This window comes from Microtus oregoni, unplaced genomic scaffold (assembly GCF_018167655.1).
Source record: "Microtus oregoni isolate MIOR12 unplaced genomic scaffold, Mior012 000079F_ref0000094, whole genome shotgun sequence".
NCBI lineage: Eukaryota > Metazoa > Chordata > Mammalia > Rodentia > Cricetidae > Microtus > Microtus oregoni.
The window spans coordinates 4,508,905-4,524,698 of record NW_024544537.1 but is presented as its reverse complement, the minus strand read 5'-3'; the positions used below and the strand labels follow the sequence as shown (position 1 = coordinate 4,524,698).

The window sequence follows — 15,794 nt, the reverse complement described above, 5'->3', positions numbered from 1 at the left end:
ACAACTGGAAAGAGTGTCTCAGTGAGGGATTGCCTAGTTTGTGTTGTCCTGTGTGTATGTCAGTGGAGGATTGTCTTAATTGTTACCTAACTTAGGAACTCCCACTAACTATACGTAGTGTCAGTTTCTAGTCAGGAGGTCATGAACTCTGTACCAGCCAAGAAAGATTTCTACATTCTAAGTATGCATAAATATATTTCTCTCTGATCCTAACTGTGAATGTGGTGTGATTAGCTGCTAAAAGTTTCCTTCTCAGAGAATTCCACAATGATGGAGTGCAACCTAGAATTTTAAACTCTTATAAACTATTTTCTTGCTTAAATCACTTTTTGTCAGGAACCAATGTGAAACTTGAACAAGTATAAATCCATCATGTCAGAGAAAAAGCACAGAAGCAGGAGCTTGAGGGAGATGGTTGCATTGTGTCTTCACTAAGAATCATAGAGAGACAAATCCTGCTCCTCAGGTCTCTTTTCCCTTTTCATTCAGTCCAGGATCCCAACTGATGAAATTAATTTAAAGCGAGTTGAGGCTATTAATAATTAATGTGTTTTCTCATAGCCAACATATATTCATTTTATTATTATAAATACATTTTTTCCCGGGATAAATCCTAGTCCCATTGCCAGAACACCCCCCAACAAATCAATTCACACAACTGTCTCCAACATTCAGAAGACCCATACAGGGTCCCCAACTTTAAACTCAGAGTACTTGAGCTCACACTTGCTCTGTTCTGCTGTCTCCGTGGCTTCTGGAGCCCATTCCCTGCGGTGAGATATGTTGCTCAGCCTTGATACAGGGGGAAAGGGCTTCAGCTTGCCCCCTCTGAGAAGTGTATGGGAGAGTGTAAAGGGAGGAGGTGGGGTGCAAAAGCAGGGAATGGAAGGAAAACTGGAGTTGGTATATAAAATAAAAAATTTAAATAAAAAACATTCACTTAAAAATATATTTTCGGCATTAAAATAATTCTAACGTAGTTATGAATGGATGTTTAAAAGTATTTCAAAAAAGATATATATATATATATATATATTTCTAGATTATAAAGTAACAGTTTTCCTTTCATATTTCATTTGCTTGACTTATTCCTTCTCCTACCTCATTCGCTTTGGGTATTTTTTTTTTTTAAATTCAGTAAGCCTCTTCACCTTCAGTATTCTATAGTGTCTGTTGTTTTTCTCACCCTTTCTTTAAAGTCCCTTTTCTCAATTTCATGGGCTTTTTTTTAGTTTCTTGGCTTTTAACAATATCACTACTATCTAATTCTATGTATTTATTCATTTATTTATGTGTATTTATTTTATGTGTGAATGTAGTATGTGTGTGGGTATTTGTGTGTTCATGTGAACTGATGTATGCAGGCACATATGTATTATAGAGGTTTTCATTGGGATACCTTCTTTAATTCATTTCCCACCTTACTTTTTGTGACATAATCTCTCACAAAACCTGTAACTTGTTCCTTTACCTAGAATGGAATGACAACTAGCCACACAATCTTCATATCTTTTTGCCTCACACTCAAGTTACAGGAATATATTTCCAAGTCCAGTTTTGTGTGTAGTTGCTGGAAATCCAAATGTAGAATCTCATGTTGTTTAGTAAGCAATTTAACTATTAAACTATCTCAATGACCTTTAGATACATATATTAAAAAATTAGAACTGAGGATTTGTAGCACAAACTATACTTGTTCATAATTAAAATAAAAAAAGTCAGTCCCAGTCCAGCTGGCCTTGATGAGCTCTAATTAAACCAGCCCCACCGTCTCAGTGGGAGGGTGCACCCCTCATGGTCCTGACTTCCTTGCTCATGTTCTTCCTCCTACTACTTTTCATTTGGACCATGGGAGCTCAGTCCAGCGCTCCAATTTGAGTCTCTGTCTCTATCTCCATCCATCTCCAGATGAAGCTTCTGTGGTGATATGCAAGATATTCATTAGTATGGCTATAGGATCGGGCCATTTCAGGCTCCCTCTCCTCTCTCCTCAGCTGCCCAAGAAACTAGCTGAGGACATCTCCATGGACATCCGGGAACCCCTCTAGAGTCAAGGCTCTTGCCAACCCTAAAATGGCTTCCTTAATTAAGATATATACTTCCCTGTTCCCATAGCCATCCTTCCTCCATCACAACCATCCCATTCCCCCAAGCTCTCCCCATCCTCCCCTTCTCACTTTCTCTCCCTGTCTCCCCTTACCCCTATCCGGACTCTCTGAACGTGGTGGACAATGAGGGCTGACTGAGAAGCCAAGGACAATGGCACTGGGTTTTGATCCTACTGCATGTACTGGCTTTGAGGGAGCCTAGTCTGTTTAGATGCGCACCTTCCTGGACCTGGATGGGGGGGGGGGATATTGAACTTCCCACAGGGCAGTGAACCCTGACTGTTCTTTGGTCTGGAGAGGAAGGTGAAGGGGGATGGGGAGAGGGGGAGGGGAATGGGAGGTGGGGAGGAGGCGAAAATTTTTAATAAAAAAAAGTGTTGAAATAAAAAAAAAGTCAGATATAGGAGTTGATTCTGAAGATCTGAGAAGCAGAGTGTCAGCCACTAGGGTGTTCTTTTACATCTGTGAATGTTCAGACTGAAGGAGTCCAAGGTCCCATGACCATTAACATTCAGAAAAAAGGTTAGACACCACAGGTGTTAACATTTCCAAGGTCCCATGGCTGCACTTCTGCCATCAGCATTTGCCCAATTACCTTGTCACCCCAGGGCCTTGTGTGTTATGTAATCTATGCACACGAGCTGTATGACCATGCAGTCTGCATGCATGCACTCGCATGGTGTGGCTACATAAGCTAGTATACTCATGTGCTGAACTACCTTTACAAAGCAAACATGCCTGCCACATGCCCTCTCACCATGTTTCTTTCAAACAGGCCTATGCACTTGCTTTGTTACCTTGCCTGCTCTTTATCAAGAAAAACTCTTAAAGTGGGATTCATTGTACATCTTGTTGTCTTTTCTTGTGTATGGTAATATCATTGGTGCTGAGGTTTAACAGGTTCTCCTACACATCCCACCAAGCTGGGGACCTGGGCTGAGTTCATCTACAGCCACCAATATTCCCTGTGCAAGGCTGCTGGGTCATTTCTCACAACAGTGATTACTTCAGTAGATGAGTTTGCCCCCATCTATTGGACACACATGCTTCCCTGAATGCATGGGAGAGATTGTTGAGTGTCCAACACCCTTTTGCTGTTCTTGGAAATGGTGGTACCCCAAGCCACTGTCTTCAAGCCTATGGCTTGCCCCTTTCACACACAATCATTTCCATCAATTCCCCATTTTTGAGGACTGAGGCCTCATTTTTCACCTCATACTTTGCCCCTCATTTCTCATCTCTCAGACTTTTGTCGCCCATGCTTCTAAGCTATGGTCCCTGCTCTGTGTTTGACAGAACTTTGAGCAGCCTAAACTGTTTAACTCAATCCTCACTTAATTTCTGGGACACTTAAAATTAAAAATAAATTGTTTATTTTTCGCTGACTTAGCTGTAAGGAATAAACATTCAAACACTATTAGTCTGACATCTCCTCTGAGTTGTCTTTTAGAAACCCTCAGACCCCTAAGCTTAATGCCCTACTTAAAGACTCCTAATCTTATCTACCTTTGCACTAAGATATGACCCAAATATACCTTAGATAACAATCTAAACTGGCTACTGAATGGCTCATTAGATCCCAGATCCCAACATTTTACAGGAACTTTCTAATAACTGAGAGATGGAAAGAGCTCTCATATATTCAAACCTTTTTCTATCTTAATTCTAAACTCTCCCACCTTGCCTCCTGTTCACCCACTCACATGTTCCTAGCTATGCCATCTTAACTACAAGAACCACCCACTCTGGACCCTGCTAATGAAGCCCCACCTTTCCAGCCCCAGCAGACAACTGCTCCTTTGGCTTCTCCAGCCTCTCTGTTCTCTACAGCTGTTTCTTCGATTCCTCTCGTCATTCCTCCTCTCTGGTACCGGTCCATTCCAAATACCATACTCTAGTACCCACTTTCACTGCTCCTGTTACAAGTATTCATGGGACAAAACTACCCCACACTGACCAAACCCAGTCAGTCACAGTTCTCGGGGTAGCCAGACTCTGGATGGTCTGTTTAAGGCACATATCCCTTTCTCATCAGTAGAATTCTTTCAGATAGAAAAGAAACTGGGTTCCTAAACATCTATCTCACCCTACTTCTTTCATAAGACATTTCCAATATATCAGCCAACCTTATAGTCACACCTTTCATTATACATATAAACCTAACTAAAAACCTACGTTCTGAGGAGTGCCAGTGAGTTTGGGAGTAGGCCAGAGTACCTGAAGATGAAATTCACCAGACTAATGCAGCCCAATCCCCAGTGAACTATGGTAGACTTCAAGACATCATTCAGAATAGACAAGAAAATATGTCTCAATTCCTAGAATGCCTCACCAATGCCTCATTACAATATTCCAATTTAGATTCAGAAAGTCCAGAGGGCAAATAGCTTCTTATGACCCCTTTCTTTTCCCAGAGTTTCCTTTCCATTAGGAACAAACTTAAGCATTTGGAAAGAGGGCCTCTGAACCTACAGGCAGAAGTCCTAGTGCTGGGTTTTAAGGTGTATCATGAAAGATATGAAAAATCACATTAGACAGAAATATCAAATGCTGACCAAGACCATCCAACCAGCCCTGGGTCACTGCATGGGCTTCCTTGCCCCTGGGGCTCAAGGGCCACTAGGTCAATGTTTCAAATGTGGTCAAGATGGTCACTGGGTCCATGCTGGTCCTAATCCTTACCTAGGGACCCCTGGGCCATGTCCAATGTGTCATGGAGAGGGACTTTGGTTGATTTATTGCCCCCATGCATCTTCTTTCATGAAGACACCAAATGCTGACCACCTCCTAACTGAGCTTCTAGGCTTACCCTTGGACTATTGAGATTGCCTTGGCTCCCTTGATCCAACCATTGTCATCTCTAACAGGGAGCCATGAAGAGACATCATGGTATCAGGGCAAACCATTTCCTTTATTTTCTGGACACCAGAGCCACATCCTTTGTCCTGAGGGAGTTTGGGGTCCTACCTCTCTTTATTTTCTTATTGTCAGGATCAGGGGACAGCCTTACCTACTTCACCAGACACCACCACTCAATTGCATTTTCAGGGCTATTTCTCATACCCATTAACTTTCAGTTGTGCCAACCTGCCCTATACCCCTAATGGGAAGAAACATCTTAGCCAAAATGATAGCTTCTATTTCATTTGCTCCTCCCATTTGCCTAACCACAGGCTCTCCAGAAGCTCCCACCCACTGTACTTGTTCCAAGATGTTATTTTCATTGTCAGCCATTCAGTTGTGCCCCCAAGTCTGGGACTCCAAAACCCTTTTTGTTGTTAGATATCACTTCCCCATTAACATCCAATAAGAGAATCCTATCAAGTACATTACCCAAGTTTAGTTCCCAATCTCACTCCAGAGCCTTAGGGAACTTAAAACTATCATTTCTGATGTTCTAAGACAAAAGTTCCTTTGTCCCAACTCTTCTTCATTCAATACCCCTGTACTTGCACTTAAGAAATCTGATGGAACCTACAGCTTGGTTCAAGAGATCTGGCTCAATAATTCTGCAGTGGCCCCCTCTATCCTGTGGTGCCTAAGCTTTATACACTTTTTTTCCACTATCTCTTCAGGAAACTCCCATTTCTCAGTTCTTTATCTCAAGGATGTTTTCTTCTCTATCCCTTTCAACACTCCATCTCCAAATACCTTCACATTTACATTGACTGATCCTGATACTCATCACTTCACAGAGCTTATTTAGACTATCTTACCTGTAGCGGCATAAATGAATGCAGACAGATTGTAAAAGATATATTCAACTTTAATGAGGGAAATAGACTTACACTACCACGGTTTCCACGGAGAACAGGAAGCAGAAGGGGTGGCTGGGCACACGCCCAGCAGATTTATAGGTGAACATTAGCCCAAGGCTAACATGCCCCCTAAGGCTGGGCTTAACCCTACATCCCCCCCTTTTGTCTAAATAAGACAGAACTAAACAAAATACAACTATATACAATAATAACAAATAATAAATATAACAAACAATATTGAGAACAGAAGTTTTGCTAGACATTTTATCTCAAGGATTCTAAATAATGTAGAGAATAACTACAATGATATAATCTTCAATTCCATCAAAGATCTGAGAAGGGAATAAATATTACTTAACAAATGTGCAACAATTGACAGAGACAACTGACTACCTGGGCAATCATCCACAGTCTCGTTTGCAATGTTGAGTCAACCAACTTTAGCTAAGGCCTAACATAACTGACATACCATTTATAAATGTAAGGAACTTTCTTTGAATTATACTACCCTGTCTTGGCAAGATAAGACAATCCTGTTTCATATTTTTGTCAGTAGTTGAGGTATGGGCTTTTCTTAACCCAAAGGCCAATTCTGCCAAGAAGACAAGCTCCCAGTAGAGTGTCTTTGGTGCTCAACATTCTCTCTGGAGTGGGGTGGCATTGCAAAGAGTAATTGTGTCTCATTGGCACAGGATTTTAGGTTAGATTAAAGGCCATTTTCTATAGGTCTTCGAGGAGGCATACTATCTATACTAAATATAATCTCTATGTATCTTAAAGACCTAATTAACCTAAAAATAAATATGGCAAATATAGAATTCTCAATACCTATCTTACTTGAAGACTAAAAGAATAAACAACTGTGCAATATATGAAGACAATGATCTTCAACTGTAAACAATGTTATTATATAGATAGTATCAGAGGTAGAAATGTACATTGTAATATGGTAGATGTATCAAAACAATATAGACAAAGTTATAAGCATACTCTTATACAAAAATAGAGGTAGGAACACTCACATTCAATATTCAATATATCAATATACAGGAAACAGTACCAATACAATTTTCTAAAAACAATAATTCACAAATACACATCATCCCATCAAACCAGTTAATCCCCACTTTTTTTCCCGAAAATACCCCTAATAACATAAAATATCTCCCCACCCCCTCAATCCTGAACCAGGTGTTATCCAAATAGCTGGTCGTAGACTGGAAATGTCTCCTAATAGTCTTTGAAAGTCATTAAGAGTCCATAGGCAATCTCTCCTAATTTGTGCCTTTTGTGTCTTAATTTTTTGCAAACCTATTTTATAACCTAAATAATTAACAGAATCTCCCTTCGGAATCTTTTCAGGAGCAATTTGCAATCCCCACTTAAGTAAAAGTATCTTTATTTCTTCAAACAGTCTATTCAATGTATCCATGTTTGAATCGGATAACAAAATGTCGTCCATGTAATGATATATTTTCGATTTGGGAATTTCTTTGTGGATCATTTGCAATGGTTGATTCACAAAATATTGGCATAAGGAGGGGCTATTTAACATACCCTGGGGGAGGACGGCCCAGTGGTACCTCCTCGAAGGTTGAGAATTATTATAAGTAGGCCCTGTGAAGGCAAAATTTTCTCTATCTTCTTTTTATAAAGGTATAGTTAAAAAAACAATCCTTTACATCAATAACTATGAGAGGCCATCCTTTTGGTAATAAAGAGGGCAAAGAAATTCCAGATTGCAGAGGGCCCATAGGTTGAATAACCTTGTTGATGGCCCTGAGATCTATCACCATTCTCAATTTACCTGATTTTTTTCTTAATCACAAATACAGGAGAATTTCAAGAGCTGGTAGATTTTTTTTTATATGTCCAGCATCTAATTGCTCTTGTACCAGCTGTTCTAAAGCCTGTAACTTTTTCTCAGCTAAAGGCCATTGCTTTGTCCATATTGGTTTCTCAGCCAACCTTTTTAGAGGCAAGGCTGTTGGTATCTCTGAAGGGACATCAATTGCTTGTTCATGCACAGCCCGAATGGTCGGTTTTCTCCATTTGTAATATCTTTTAATATTATTCTCAAAAATATAGGCTCTATAAGTAGCAGGAATGTTAATTTGGGTATTCCATTGTTGTAATAGGTCACGGCCCCATAAATTTATTGCAATATTGGCTACATATGGCCTTAATTTTCCTATTTGTCCCTCTGGCCCTATACATTCAACCCTTCTTGTGCTCTGCCTTACTCGAGATAGGGTCCCAATCCCCAGGAGCTGAACATTTACAATCTGAAGAGGCCAATACAGATGCCAAGATTCGGGGGTAATGATACTTACATCAGCACCTGTGTCCTGCAGGCCAGTAATAAAAATGCCATTTACATACATTCTCAGCTTAGGTCTTTGATCATTTATAGAATTTTGCCAAAACACACGTAACTTATTTTTCTGATCATTATTGCTTGTTACAATAGGCATAGGGCTTCCTAATTGTCCTGACGAGGCACGTACTCTGCAGAACATGGAAATGACTGAACCATGTTTGCCATGGGGGCCTGTGAGGCCCCCCTTCTCAAGTTTCCCGTCTGTATCAGGTTGCCTTGTCTATCTCTTGTAGACCTGCATTCATTCGTCCAATGTCTGCCTTTTCCACATCTTCTACGTAAAACTGAAGGCTAAGTCCTCCTATTTCTGTTATTTCTAGAAGATGCATTATTATTATTTCTGAAAATCCGTTGTCTACAATTCCTTTTCATATGACCCATTTTGTCACAATTAAAATATTTGGTATTTTGGTGTCTCCTTTTACCATTGGAAATTGCTTCTTCTACCCGTGCTTCAGTGCCATAATCAAATGTATCAACATTCAGTATATGCAAGACCGATTCTTCCAAGGGCGCTGATCTGAGCTTTAAAGGCCCCAAAATCCTTTTGCATTACACATTTGCAGTTTCATAAGCCAAAGACTCAATCATTATACATCTTGCTTCTGGGTCAGATATCCCTATTTGTACAGCCTTAGGTAGTCTTTGTAAAAAGTCACAAAAGGGTTCTCTCTGACCCTGTTTAACTCTGACAAATGATTCCATTCTCTGTCCTGGGTCTTGTACCCTGTCCCAAGCCCTTAAGGCTGCTGTAGTACACATGGAGAGTGTGTTTTCATCCAAATTAGCTTGTTCCTGAGGGTCGGAAAAGAGCCCTTCACCTAGAATTTGATCTAGAGAAATGTTAGTTTCCTTCCCTTTTTTCTGCTGTTCTAAAAGTCTAGCCTCTGGCCTGAATAAGCATTTTCATTTCAATTGCAGTCCACTCTCAAGTACTCCAGAGCTCAGCTATTGCCAGTCTGAGGGGGTTGTCCTGCTCGTTTTGGCCCAAGATTTTAGCATCTCTTTAACAAAAGAGGTGTGCATCCCAAATACATGACAGCCTGATTAATTTCTTTGAGATCATTCATAAGGACAGGCTCCCATGTATCTTCCTTGATGACCCTAGGGTTTCTGGAACCAATCACCTTCTCTGTTGTTATTACTGGAAAGGCAGGTAGAGCTGTAGGTAGAACTTTGTGGAAATTGTCCTGGAGAAATTTACCCACAGATGTAGTTAAAATTTGCCTTTCTACCCTTTGCTCTTCATTATCAGAATTTAGAAATTCCTCAATCTTTTCAATTCTATTTATCATTGCCTTCTGCAATGTCTGAATCTCCTGTCCAGAATTATGTTTCAAAGCCTTCATTGAGGATTCTAAAGTATGAAGTTTGTCCATTAGAGATACCTTCTCATCTTTGGACAAAATTTTTATGGCATAAACCGTGCCTTCTTGTATTGACAATCTTTCTGCCAATCTGTCATAAGCTTTAGACAAAATTTGATTGTCACATTCAGCAGTTTTGATTCTCTCAGTTAATGTTTCAGTTCCTACAGAAAGGGACTTAATCTTATGATCCAAATCAGCTGTTCCTTCTTCCATAGTAATGAATTTCTCCTTAACATTAGCCTGTACCTTTTCTAAATTTTGCTCAGTTGACCGAGTCATGTTAAACAAAGATCTGTTCTCTTCCTGGAGAACTTCAAACTGATTCTTGAGAAGATTGTTGTCATTCTCAATTGTTTTTAAATGTTCAACTTCTGCCTTAAGAATCCTGGATTTGTCTCGTAAAGACTTTATCATATTTCTATTATCTAACCACATAGTACCAAGGAAAACTACGAATCCCAGAAAGATCCATAGATGTGGGATGACAGACACCTCCTGTAAAATCTCCCACATGGGACACTCAAAAAGGCTGTTAAAGTCTCAAATGGTAACGTTTTCAGACATTTTATTTATAAAAGACAATTTTTTTTTACCTGCAATGACCGGTTCCTACCAGTGGTGGCGAAAGAGTCCACTTGAGTCCACATTGCCGAAGTCTGAAACACTAGACTCAAAACTGAAAGTTGGAGCAAACACCAGACTGATAAATAGCAATTGGGGTGGGGGGGAGGTCAGGAAGCCCGGCACAGCCAAGGCCGAACTAAGCCACCCGTGGGGAGGGGACGCAGAGCAGCGCTGTGGGGCAGGGCGGGGCCGATACCAAACTTCCAGGGCTAAGTCTCTTGTCTTATTTGTCGACTATCTGGCAGGCGCCAAGAAAAATTGAGATGCTGTAGATGTTTAGTGACTCAGAATCTCAGCTGCTTCTGCTGCTGTAAGTCAGGCAGAAGCGAACCGGCAATGAGCAGTGCTGAGAGGGTACAATCTGCGTGAAGAGAGAGGCCTCCAGAGTGGGGGGTTGCTGCTGACTCCCAGCGGTCGCCCCAGGAGGCTCTGATTCGGGGTAGGTATCTGCAAAGTCCCACCTTGGGCACCAAGATGTAGTGGCGTAAATGAATGCAGACAGATTGCAAAAAATATATACAACTTTAATGGGGGAAGTAGACTTACAGTACCAAGGTTCCCACAGAGAACAGGAAGCAGAAGGGGCGGCTGGGTGTAGCCCAGCAGATTTATAGGTAAACATTAGCCCAAGGCAAACACGCCCCCTAAGGCTGGGCTTAACACTACACTTACCCCATGGTTTTATGGACAGTCCACATCTTTTTGGCCAGGCCCTAGCTTCTGATTTACTCTACTTTTCTCTCCCAAACTGTAAACTCATACAGTAGATACACGACATTCTACTTTGAAGCCTGCCATTACAAATTAGCCAAACAAACACTGTTGTCCTCCTAAATTTCTTGTTCAGCTGGAGATATAAGAGCTTACCTTCCAACGTTCAACTGTCCACTGTTCAGGTCACCTACTTGAATCTAACCTTTCCTCCAACCCACAAAACCATTACCTTAGGCAGAAAGCACTTAATCCAGTCTCTTTTAGTCCCCTCTATCAAAGAGAAGATTTTATTGTTTCTAGGAATAGCTGCTTTCTTATGCTCCTGGATCCCCCCTTTTTCCCCCTTACTTGCCTTTTATATGCGGCAGCTTTTGGCTCTCCACATGAACCTCTCCTCTATCCCGTTACTAAACCTTTTCAGAGGTTCCGACATGCTCTTTTCCTGGCTCCAGCTCTTCATCTCCAAGACCTAACTTCCCTGTTCTCCCTCTTCATAACAGAAGAAGAGGCATATACCCTTGGGGTTCTAGACTATCAGCAGGGACCTTCTTTTAAACCTGTAGTATATCTGTTAAAAAAAAAAACTATATTCTACAACTCAGGGATAGGCACCCTGCATATGTGCCCTGGCAGCTACTGAGCTCCTTCTATGTGAATCAAAAACTAACATTTGGTTTACCCACCACTATTCTCCCACCACAGCCTATCCTATCTCTTAACTTATAAAGGCTTACAAACTCTACTTCAAGAGTTCTTACTCTCTAAGGAGCACTACTGGACGATACCACACTTACTTTCCAATCTTGTCCTTCCCTCAATATCTTCTGCCTCAACTTAATGCTGACTATTCTCCATTTCATTTCTGTATTAAAACCACAGAGGAAATTCCACCACATACTTTACACATACAGAAGGGCACATTGACTCAGGGTTCCTATACCTGGTACACAGATGGCAGCTCCTTTTTACATAAGGGAAACCATAGAGCAGGCTATGCCATAGTGTCAGATACTGGACTGATTGAAGCACAGGTACGCCCTGCACATATTAGAAACTAGCAGGTTGAAATAACAGCTCTAACATCTGCCTTACAATTAACACAAGGGTTTACACAGAATCCAAATATGTTTTTCATATCCTCCTGTCTTCTGGTGCTATTGGGAAAAAGCACAGGCTTCTTACAGCAAAAGAAGGATCCATAACTAACTCAGGCCTAATTATGGTCATGATAAAAGCCTCTCATCTCTCCAAAGCTATAGAAATCACTTACTGTCATTCTTAGGAGACCAACAACTCCATCTCTAAGGGAAATAAGGGAGCTGACTACGCAACTAAAACAGCAGCCCTTCAAGTCCCTGACTCACTTCACCCACTGCAGGTAATACATACACTACAAACAACATCCTCATAGTCACCCCCTGACAATCAACAAATTTTGTCCAACATACACTGGCTCTTTCATCATAATAATCAGGCTTTGTCCCATTTTGCCACGATTCACTTCCAGCCTACCTCATGAGCACTTACAGTTTTTAAAATCTATCACTGCCTCTTTTAAAATCTGTCAGAAGTCCAATCCCAATTCCATATATCATAGCTTCTCTTTTCCTATAGATCAGGCCAGGTGCTCCCTTCCAGGGACTGACTGGTAACTTCACTATTGATATGCCCATATCCAGATGGGTTAAATATCTCCTAGTCCTACTAGATATGTTCTCAGGCAGGATAGAACCATTTCTGACCTCTACCAAGAGAGCCCAGACAATCTCTGACCTCCTTCTCTGAGAGATTATTCCCCAATTTGTGATTCCTCCCTCCCTGCAGTCTGACAATGATACTAAATTCACCTCCCATATTTCCCAAACCTTATCTAAAGTTTTCCACATCCCGTGACGTTTTCATGTGCCATATCACACCCAGTCCTTAAGAAAGATAGAATGAACTAACTGTTCCTCAAAAATTATACTTGTTAAAATATTACAGGAACTTTACCTTGCCTCTGACTCTTTTAAGGCTCTGAATTGTCTTCAAATTATCCTTTTCAATCTCACTCTTTGAACTCATATATGGGCAAATGTTTCCAACTCCTTATCTCTCATCTGAACCCTGATCATCAACTCACCCCATTACTTTATCACCTCCATTTCCTCCTATGGAACTTTACTGACTACTCCCTACTTTGACCCCTGTCCATCTTCAATCAACACTGGGGTCCAGGTCCTTCTCTCTCCTCCAGACCAATCCCTATCCCGCCCCCCCATTTTTCCCCTAAAGGGCAGGGTCTTTTTAAGGTAATTATTAAATCCCACAGTTGCTAAACTTGAGGGCCTTCCTCAGTGGATTTACCTATTGTTTGATTTAATCTTAATACGATCCACTCCACTGACACAAAGAACTCCAATCAAACCAAATTAGACCAAATTAACACGTCCATGTTTAATAAATGCAGCACTCTCAGGTAGACTGAGATAGAATGGGAGGAAGAGGAGCCCACAGAAACCCCAAACCACGTGTTCCTTTTTCTGTCATGAGCCTAAATAGACTGTTGGAGTAGTCCTGACCCTCCCCGGGGAGAGGTCAGCACTTGGAAGACTGGGAGTTGGACTCTGGACTGGGACGAGTCTCAGGCCAGGGGTTTCCAATCATTTCAGACTTCTTAGATATAGGCGTGTTAGAGGGTTGGGGTGATGTCCCCAACTTAATCTTACATTCCAGACTCTTTGGATATTGGGGTTTGACAAGGAGCTGAGGTGATATTTATGATCAACATTTTAGGCTCTCTTTGGATAAAGGGGCATTCACTCAAGTCTGGCTTTTTTTCTGTGGGCATGGGATGATGTGGGAGGAAGGGAGAGCTGAGAGTTTGTGTGCTCACACTCAACAAGAGGATTGGCTGGACTGGCATCCGGTTTGCTGTCATCCTGGAGTCCTTAAGCAGTTGCTTTTTGAGGGAGATGAGAAAACAGGTGGCTAGGAAAAAATATTGTTATTATTGGCACTATGAAATGGGGCTAGCCACAGGATGGGACACAATAGCAGATAAAACCAGAGTTTAGTTGGCAGGTGTCCTTGATCCAGAAGAGTTGGTACCTATGGTGAAATCCCAGGAGCTGTTACAGGTGTTTGGCATTATCTGGAGAGTGATTTGTGAGTTGGTGTTTGCCCAGGCAGCAGGAGTGACCTATAAAATATGCCTGAAACCGGCCGGGGTTAGTGTAGCAGAACTTTAAGATAACTGGAACAGATATATCAAAAGGATGTTGCTTTAGGTTAAGAGGTATGAACATTTTAGAAGACAATTAAAGAAAGTTGGAAACTCTGAACCTCTGAAGACACACCTGAAACCTGTTAATCCTTGACTATGAAATCTGTTAAAGAGGCATACTTGTTGGTAGGTATTTTAGCAGTAAAGTTCATTAAATGTCATGGATGAAGTAATAAGTTGATAGTTCCTTAAGTTGTTAAATGTCATTAGATAGATCTGGGATAAATAATCAAAATGAGACAGCTTTTTTTTATCTACACAGGCAGTCCCAAATCCTCTCCTTAGTCCTTGGAGAACACCAGTCTTGGAAGCAGTGCTTGCAATTATCTGCTGAGTACAGGAGGCCCAAAGATTTTTCCTGAAGAGGGGAAGATCTGTCCACCTGTCTTGGCAGGATGAGATGATTAATTCCTGGACAGATATCCAGGAAGCTAAAGAGGTGGAAGGCTGCTTTCTGCTATGTGGGTTGCCTTGCCAAAACTAGAGGCAAGGCCTGGAGGTAGAAAGTCTTTTGTCTTTTTGGAGGAGCTAATGGGTGCTCTGGAACCGCATGTCTGTGTTAGAATCTCTTGTTAAAATGCCATGCCATCAGATATGTAAAGGCATTTGAGAACTAGTTTATTTAAACTGGGCATAAATGCTAAATCTAACCTTGATTTTTGTCCAATTAGTTGCAGGTTACGAATGTTAGTAGGTGAAAACTTAAAATTTCTTAGAAGCTCCAGGGAGGTGAAATGGACCCACCGGAACAGATCAGATTCACTCAAGATAAATATCATTCAACTTTTCCCAGGTCTCAGAAATCTCAGCATCTTGGGATCCCTCAGGATTCCACCCTTTTACCTTGGAATCCTCTTCCTTCAATTACCAGAATTAAAGGATTTTTTCTGCCTATTCAAAATTTGTCACATCCAAACTGTCAGTCAGACAATTATACAAAGCTCAAACATGGGGGAAACACAATTCCACCTCATGATAAACCCCCTATAGATGACCAATCCCCATCAGGGCAGCATTGAGAGACTTGACACCCTATTCCCACCTTCCTGCTACTCTTATTCTCCCACGTTTTGTAATAAACAAAATGGTGGCATACTATCATTTCCATTATATCTGAGGACACACAGCCATCAGCATTCAGGCAAAATGCTTAGTCACCCCAGATGTTAACATGTCCGAGATCTCAAGGCCACATGTTTGACATAAAAACACAGCCAAATTGTCTAGTCAACCAAGGGCCCTCTGCCATATGTAATATATGTGCTTGCATGGTGCGGCCACATAATTTATACACATGCATGGCAGGGCTGTATAAGCCCCCATATGCACGCACTGAACTATCTTTAAAAGTGGATATGCCCATCACACACTCACCATGTTTCTTTCAGAGAGGCCTGTGCACTCCTTTCTTTCCCCACTCTTTTTCAATAAAAGCTCTTAAAGTGGGTATCATTGTATATCTTGTGGTCAGATCTCACGCATGTAATATGGCTCAGACTGCAACTGTCTCCAACAAACTTCAGACTTCCCTGAGCTCCTATCTTTTTCTATCTTATATTCTTCTTTCCCCTAAGC

The 15,794-nt window shown here is 41.2% G+C and overlaps 1 pseudogene; it reads right to left on the bottom strand.

Annotated features, from left to right (window-relative positions):
* The window catches only part of LOC121441600, a 51,172-nt pseudogene extending 40,255 nt beyond the window's left edge, over nucleotides 1-10,917 (bottom strand).
* Between the last annotated feature and the right edge of the window lie 4,877 nt (nucleotides 10,918-15,794).